This window comes from Diplotaxodon limnothrissa, linkage group LG11, assembly GCF_057381915.1.
Source record: "Diplotaxodon limnothrissa isolate DT_005_m linkage group LG11, D_limnothrissa_male_GT1.1, whole genome shotgun sequence".
NCBI lineage: Eukaryota > Metazoa > Chordata > Actinopteri > Cichliformes > Cichlidae > Diplotaxodon > Diplotaxodon limnothrissa.
The window spans coordinates 38414636-38424001 of NC_140606.1; positions in this window are offsets into that span (position 1 = coordinate 38414636).

Sequence of the window (9366 nt, forward strand, 5' to 3'; positions counted from 1 at the left end):
ATTACTAAGTATTACTAAGAAATTATAATTTGATGTTGAACAAGTGCTATATGGACGCTAAACAATTATATGGCTAAAAATCACATGGTCCTGTGGCATGACACTCATGACACCATCCACCTTCAACCACAGTGTGTTTGAGTTCATGGTTTTATGGCACTCTCCACCAGTATATTGCCAACAAACCAGATGAGTGGGGCTTTAAATTGTTCAGCTGGCATCATCCACGACTTGCTGCTGTGTCAGGAGGATCTACATTCTTCAATGCTCCCCTGAGTGAAAAGGAACACAAGCTCCCTTTAAGGGGCCAAAGCTGTAAAAAAAAAAACACTTTGCAAACCCATAAAAGAACCTCAGCTCTTCACAAGTTTCAGCTTGGTCCAGAACTTGGGGGTCAGGTGCATTGGTACTGTATGACCAAACTGCACCGGTGGAGCTCCCCTGATGGCAGACAAAGACCTGATGAAGAAGGGCCATGGAGCCTGTGATTACAGGTCTGATGAAGGTCTGATTGCAATAAAATGGTTTGACAAGAAATGTGTCAACCTCCTAAACAAGGCCTGTGGGGTTCATGGTTCTTTCATCGGTCAAAAGGTGGAGCAAAGAGTCCAATGCAAAGATCACCATCCCATGCCCATCACTCATCCCTGTGTATAATTATCATATGGGAGGAATTAAACTTTCTGGTATGCTATTACGCCTGTATAAGACAAGTTATAAGTTACAAGTTAAGGAGATGGCATATCCCACTGTTCGGATACATCCTTGACTTGAATACCTGGTCTACAAGAGGGACTGTGCCCTGCTGGACCAGAAACTAATGGCTCTCAAAAGGTTTCCGCCTGGCTGTGTCTGAACCAAGTTAACAAGCCAGCATCTAGAGTTGGACAACCATGATCCAGCTCTTAAAGACCGCAGAATCAATGCTACACCCTAAGACCCCAAAGATAGAAACCACAAGCAGATGTGATTGATTTGCACTTTTTATTTTATTTTTTAAAAACAAAACTGATTTTGCAGAGTAGCATTCAATCAGAAGTGGCCTGAATGTGAGTGTTTTGTGCTGCAGCACATTTTTCACATTTGCAGATGAAAACTATGTATTTTGTTGTTTGATAGAATACTTTCCTTGGAAAACAGCAATGTTCACTGGCATGCTACTAGAAATAAACTGTATCCAATGACCTGGACAGTTTTTGTTATTAATGTAATTATAATTTGGCCCTTTATTTGATTTTTTCAACTGTATTATCTAATGTACTTGTATTTGCATGACATTTCATACTTTTACCATAAAGGGACATCTCAGCCGTTTGGTTGAGATCAATATTTTAAAACTACAGAGTCTAATCAATAAAAATGTATTGATTGTGGTTATTACTCACCCAAATCAATATGAAATGCAAACAAAAAAGTTTTCCATTGCTTTTTTCTTGGTGAGGACATTAAAGGGTTATTCAGATTAAATCAGTAAAAACTGTTTATGGGAAATGTGATCGTTCTTTCCTGTTGCTTAGTCTGGTATTTCATACAGAACCAGGCCGAACCTGCCATCAGACCCTCTGAACAAGCCTCAGCACCAGACATGCAGCAGGATCAGCATGCAGTGGGTTCTTATCTGCAGCTTGAACACATGAAACTCTCAGCTGACATCAGCAGGTGACCTCACAGAAACAGCTGTTTGCAGCTTGTTGTCCGATGCGTGCCTTTCTCTGTGTGTTTTTATTCCTGCTGTTTATTATTTATATTTTATTCCTGCACAGCTGGTGTGGAGCGCCCACAATTCTGTAGTGCATGTACAATGACAGTAAAGGGCTGTTCTATTCTGTTCTAGTCTATTCTAATGTCGCCTGAAGCTGATTGGCTGATTGGCCAGCAGTAAAAACATGCCACCACCACTGCTGATGGACGTGGGAACGAAGCTGAGCCGGGACCTCAGACCGACTCTGTAATGTTTTTCTCTTTAGCTCGGGGTCATAGGTCACGCTGTCTGTTTGTGGTTGTGATTAACTGCACTCGGGCACTCACGCTGCAGTCTGAGGTCCCTCCTTTAAGACCCCCTTGAGGTCCTGGGTGCAAACAAAGCTGATCAAAAACAGTCAGTCTTTCTGGACTTTTTTTAAACACACTGTGCAGATAAATTTTCTTTTCTTTGCCAGACGGAAAACTTGCGTGTTTATTTTTGCTTGCCGAGCCCGTGCATCTATTCAGCTTTTTATTTTATTTTCAGTAAAAGACAGAGGGAGCTGCTCTGGTTTACAGCTGTTTAAAAAGGCTCTTTATGCTCGTTGCATTTATACTCTCCTCAGAAAACTACAAGTGGTGAAGACATAAAGCAATAATGAGCATATCTGGTGATAGACTTTAAACTTTTACTTTAAATTGTGAATGCAGAACTGGTACTCATGCACAGTGTTTCGCTTCCTCCCGTGTTCATTACAGGGAGTGCAGAATTATTAGGCAAGTTGTATTTTTGAGGAATAATTTTATTATTGAACAACAACCATGTTCTCAATGAACCCAAAAAACTCATTAATATCAAAGCTGAATGTTTTTGGAAGTAGTTTTTAGTTTGTTTTTAGTTTTAGCTATTTTAGGGGGATATCTGTGTGTGCAAGTGACTATTACTGTGCATAATTATTAGGCAACTTAACAAAAAACAAATATATACCCATTTCAATTATTATCTGGAAAAGTGCAATCAAACGATGAGTTTTATTATCACAGAACAACCAACCATCAACATAGGGATTGTTTTGCTCTGACAAGAATACACTGGGTTCTGGTTTTATAGGACAAAATATCACACCTACGTCAATACAGTTCAAAAATACATGGTGACAGATGGGCAACAGTTCAACCCGTGCAGACAAGGGTACATCACGTACACTTCTATTAACCCTTCACCGACAGATAACTTCTCTTTTCTACATTGCTTGCCTTTTAGGGTAATAACTTCAGGTCTCACCATCTCCGAGAGCTAATAATGGACCCTCGTCATTAATCACTAAGTAGAGTACTTTTGCAGCCAGTCTCAAACTGAAGCAGAAGACGCTTAGGCCTTCGCTCAGACCTGCTACTAGATTAATATGTGTATCGTAAGCGTGCATGCAATTAACCTGCTATGTTCTCATCTCCCCTCAGCATGTATCATCTGGACACTCTCACCAGTGAAGCTTAAAACCTTCTCAAATGGAACATCAACTCTAACCAAGCACATTTATGCATTGTGTATAAAATGAACTCAACCTATAAAAATAGAAAGGTCAATGTGATGACAGACATATTCAATGCAATTTTATAAACCCTGCAGGAAATATTACTGATAAATGATACTGTAAAACATGTTATTAATACATTCTTCATAAGGCAGATTATATGGTAGCAATAAAAGAATCTCTGAATCCCAACACGACCAATATAGCCACCTTTCTTTGCAAGGACACTCAAAAGCCTGCCATCCATGGATTCTGTCAGTGTTTTGATCTGTTCACCATCAACATTGCGTGCAGCAGCAACCACAGCCTCCCAGACACTGTTCAGAGAGGTGTACTGTTTTCCCTCCTTGTAAATCTCACATTTGATGATGGACCACAGGTTCTCAATGGGGTTCAGATCAGGTGAACAAGGAGGCCATGTCATTAGTTTTTCTTCTTTTATACCCTTTCTTGCAGCCACGCTGTGGAGTACTTGGACGCGTGTGATGGAGCATTGTCCTGCATGGAAATCATGTTTTTCTTGAAGGATGCAGACTTCTTCCTGTACCACTGCTTGAAGAAGGTGTCTTCCAGAAACTGGCAGTAGGACTGGGAGTTGAGCTTGACTCCATCCTCAACCCGAAAAGGCCCCACAAGCTCATCTTTGATGATACCAGCCCAAACCAGTACTCCACCTCCACCTTGCTGGCGTCTGAGTGGGACTGGAGCTCTCTGCCCTTTACCAATCCAGCCACGGGCCCATCCATCTGGCCCATCAAGACTCACTCTCATTTCATCAGTCCATAAAACCTTAGAAAAACCAGTCTTGAGATATTTCTTGGCCCAGTCTTGACGTTTCAGCTTGTGTGTCTTGTTCAGTGGTGGTCGTCTTTCAGCCTTTCTTACCTTGGCCATGTCTCTGAGTATTGCACACCTTGTGCTTTTGGGCACTCCAGTGATGTTGCAGCTCTGAAATATGGCCAAACTGGTGGCAAGTGGCATCTTGGCAGCTGCACGCTTGACTTTTCTCAGTTCATGGGCAGTTATTTTGCGCCTTGGTTTTTCCACATGCTTCTTGCGACCCTGTTGACTATTTTGAATGAAACGCTTGATTGTTCGATGATCACGCTTCAGAAGCTTTGCAATTTTGAGACTGCTGCATCCCTCTGCAAGATATCTCACTATTTTTGACTTTTCTGAGCCTGTCAAGTCCTTCTTTTGACCCATTTTGCCAAAGGAAAGGACGTTGCCTAATAATTATGCACACCTGATATAGGGTGTTGATGTCATTAGACCACACCCCTTCTCATTACAGAGATGCACATCACCTAATATGCTTAATTGGTAGTAGGCTTTCGAGCCTATACAGCTTGGAGTAAGACAACATGCATGAAGAGGATGATGTGGACAAAATACTCATTTGCCTAATAATTCTGCACTCCCTGTAGAAATGAAACCTGCTCCAGAGGCCTGACAGAGACCTCTCCCACCGTCTCAGCTCCACACGCTGAAAACACTCAGAAGTTATTGATAACTCACAAATCACAAAAAACAGAAAGCTGAAAAATAAAGAAATGCACAAAGAAACGAGTGAGTAAATACAAAAATATGCAAGAACAGGTTAAAAAAATAAATGTATGGGAAAAACTAATTTTAAAAGATGTGACATAAACTAAAAACAAAATTAAAATCGAAAACATGATGGAAAATAGAAATGAAGTGAAAATAAAACTCAAAATAAAATTAAATAATCTTTACTTACAAAAGTGGAATCAATTATTTATCATTTAGTCATTAAAGTCGGTTTTTCTTTTTGTGGTTTATTAAATTCTTTATTTTACTTGACTGTATTATGTTCAGCTGTTATTACATTTAGAAAAATGTAAGCACATTTAAACTGTGTTAATTATGTTTAATGTTGAGCTCTTTTGTAAACTCCTTTGTGTCATTTCCATCCTGATTTATTATGTTGTTGTGTTCTTTTACAGGTTGTGTTTGAGCGACACTCCTGTGAGTCTTTCCAGCTTTGTGATGAATAAAGAACATCTTATACAGTGACATCACATCCTGTCATTGTGTGTGTGTGTCTGACGGTGGTGAAACTGCAGTGACCTGATTACTGTGATGACACTTCGCAGCACTGTCTCTCCTCAGTCCTGCAGAACGACTTTATTCCTGGCCAACATGAAGCTGCTGCCTCTCATCTGCCTCAGCGTCTCCGGTAAGTGTTTCTTTTTTACCGCTGCCGTCTTTCACATCCTGCAATAATCTATATAATCAATAATCATTTCCTGTAATGATTAGCTGCTTTAATATTCAGATCAAAGGCTGAGCCACATAAAATCATTTTACAAAATCTCAGTTTTTTAAAAATAAAGTTCCATTAAAAACATTTGTATGAGTTTTTTCTGATGAAAGTTTTTCTCTTTGGGGAAACTGGTGAAAGCCTAAACCTGACCACAGCTGGGCAAAAACATCTGGGGTCTGACAAAAACATCATTTTTACTTTATATGATAATGTCATCCTGTCCCACATTACCGTCTTTGACCATTTGTCTTGTTTTGCTTATGATGTGACTTATTTTATCTTTTAATTCGTTGTATGTACAACTCAGGCTCTTAATGAATATCATATTCTAGCCTATTTAAATGTTTAACTCAGCGCTGCTGGCACGGACGCTTTTTACATTATCCACAGAGATGCATTAGTATCGATCAGCACTGGCAGAGCTCACAGGACTCGTTGGGAACAAAACTTCACAAGCTCGACCCGAGTCTTCTTTCCATTTTCAAAAGCAGAAGCAGCCCAACTAATCAAAGTTGAGTTAACTTCAATAATTACTTCCTCCAAACCATCAACGTGTCTTTTAGACCCCAGTCCTACAAAACTGCTCAAAGAAGTCCTGCCATTAATTAATTCTTCGATCTTAAATATGATCAACTATCTCTAATGATCGGCTATGTACCACAGGCCTTCAAGCTGGCTGTAGTTAAACCTTTACTCAAAAAGCATCTCTAGACCCAGCAGTCTTAGCTAATTATAGGCCAATCTCCAACCTTCCTTTATATCAAACATCCTTGAAAGAGTAGTTGTCAAACAGCTAACAGATCATCTGCAGAGGTTTATTTGAAGAGTTTCAGTCAGGTTTCAGAGCTCATCACAGCACAGAAACAGCTTTAGTGAAGGTTACAAATGATCTTCTTATGGCCTCTGACAGTGGACTCATCTCTGTGCTTGTCCTGCTAGACCTCAGTGCAGCGTTCGATACTGTCGACCATAATATCCTATTAGAGCGATTAGAACATGCTGTAGGTATTACAGGTACTGTGCTGCAGTGGTTTGTATCATATCTATCTAATAGACTCCAGTTTGTGCATGTAATAGAATAGAATAGAATAGAATAATCCTTTAACTGAATTTGGGAATTCGGTTGTAACAGCAGCAGAATAAAAGCACATTTACAAACAGAACAGAAACAATTTTAATAGAAAAAAATATTTGATTTACACGAGAAGCTAACATGGACAATTGTTACAAAAACAGAGTACTGTACTCGCTCACCATCACAATCGTTACACAAGTTTTTAAAGTATAAAACAAATATTATTACTTTAGTCCAGATAAACGGAAAAAAGAAGAAACCTGCTTTGAGGCCTTTGCATTTGCAGCTGAGTGAATCTGAGCAGTGATGAAATCTCTGTACTTACAGTCACCGCTGGAATACACCTGGTTCAGTCTCCTCCTCGTGTGACTGTGATGTCAGGGTCAAAGGTCAGCCTCAAATGTAACATCACTGGGACTGGTGAAACACATGGCTGCTCTCGAGTGACATGGCTCCATATCAGGCAGGTGAGCGGTCTCAGTGCCACTCCTTGGTTTAATTCTCGAGTTCAGAGCAGGCTCTGTCTGCTGGAAGTCCCCAGAGCCACCCAGCAGGACGCCGGCATGTACTTCTGTGTCTACATCGATGGGGTCACGCCAGTGCTGGGCAGCGGGACAACGGTGACGGTCACAGGTGAGTGGTGGTCTCTTTATAACACTTCCTGACTCACAAGTCAAACAGATATTTGCCTTGACCCACTGGGTTTTGGTTCTTCTTTTTATTATCCTAATAACAATAAATCTGTTACAAATTTTTTATATATTTAAACAATTTTAGCTTTTTAGGAACCAAGGAAACAGCTCAGCTCAGTGATAAAGTGATAATAGTTGAATAAGAAGGCAGCAGCAGAGCGCAATACTGAAAAATTCTTAGTTATTACCACTCTATTACTAAAGTAATAACCGGTAAATACACACATAATGTCATGGTAACAACAGCTGTTACAGCCGAGTGATGACACTCTTAAAGTTGTATAATTGGACAATAAGGGCCTGAAACCTGTGGTAACAATGGTTATCACGTTGTTACCACGGTAACATGGTTATTCAGCTCTAACCTCCAAGCATCCAAACATGCAGCCGCTCCTGCAGCAAGTAGCACTGAGCCAAGGAGGATATGTAAAGGTCAATGAGTGTGTGCAGCTGATCAGTTAGTTCATTTTTTTATTGATACCCAGACTGGATGATCCGTTAAATGTTTATCATCTGCAAACAGAATGTGACATAAGAAAGCCGCATTTAAGCCGAGTGTAAATGTAAATTCACAACAGGAACTAAGAGTTTTATGTGTGTAAGATCAGAACAACATAAAGCTGGCTCAGCGGTTCTTTTCATATATTAGAGAAACAGCTCTTTACTGCGTTGCTACCTCGTACTTAGAAACTTTCTTTATTAAAAAAACAAAAAACAAAACTGTGAAATTTTTTTACCTTTCATGTTCTCAGTTATCTGTACGGCTGTTACTTTGTTGCTTGTACACAACCAACAAAACGTGACAAGGCAGATTTATTGAAAGGCTTTGATGTAAAGTCAGCAGAAACATAAAATAGGATATTTTCACCTTGATATCAGCCCGCTGCTTTGAACTCGGCCGCTCACACCAAGATGTTTTTGGAGGCCAAAACACCAAAAACGTGGGTGTCGTGTGAAATTATCGGCTCATGCTTGTATACAAGCTTGTAAGGCTGCATCACACAAACACAGATATCTGCTAGTTAGTGCTAAGTCAAACCCAAATAACACTGTGTTCACTAAAACTGGAGCACAGAGGCTTCTTGGATGGTCTATTAGTACAATTAACTGCACAGTAAACTGTATTATTTATCAGAAAATTGCAAAAGGCACCAACACCACACACAGTGTAAATGCCACATTTGGGGGTTTCTATAAGCAGAGACAAGAAGGGACTGAGGCGCATTAAAGTGGCCACAAAAGAGCTTTTTCAGGCAGAAGACAATCTTTGTAAAGCCAGACATGCGAGTGTGGTGACTGACTCACCTTGGTGGTAACTGGCTATGCAGTTAAAAAGAGAACCTAAATGCAGATAAAGCACGAATGACAACAACAACAAAATCATACGTTTCATGATGCTTACTGTGGATTTAAAGGTGCTGTTAAAAACACCAGACTAAATCCAGGACGTTCAAATAAGTTCAGTGAGGGTCTGAGGAAGAATAGAGCTCAGGGAAGCAACACACCGAGGGGCGACCGACAAGGAAACACAGGTGGGAACAATTAGAGTGGGTCAGACGAAAGGTGGCAGAGATAATGAACCAAAGCAATGTGCACGATAATATGAATTCTTTCAGAATAAAACAGGAAATGAAGAAAAAAATGAGATTTTTCAAGTGCCAATCGGCACAGAAAAAAATGATAACAAGAAAACATCTTTAAAATCGCAAAAAGACATGGAGAGGCTGCGATGATGATGCAGGGTCAGTTTTCTTTGAAATCATGACCATTAAGTTTCTCACCCTGTCCTCAGAATCAGAGCTCCACAGTCCTGCACTTGATCTCCTGGCTCCTTTACACGTCAACTCGCCCCTCCCCGTCCCGTTGATCTGCCTGGCGTCCGGGCTGAACGACACCGGTCGGGTCAAAGTCGACTGGGAGGTGGACTCTGAGGAGGATGTGCTTAAGGAACTCAGTCCCACAATCCTCCCTGACACCAGGGCGGGAGTCTTCAACTCGCAGGTTTATGTTCCTGCAGAAACCTGGTCTGCAGGTGTGAACGTGTCCTGTGTGCTGAGTGATGGAGAGCTGAGGATCAGGAAGACCATCAGCAGC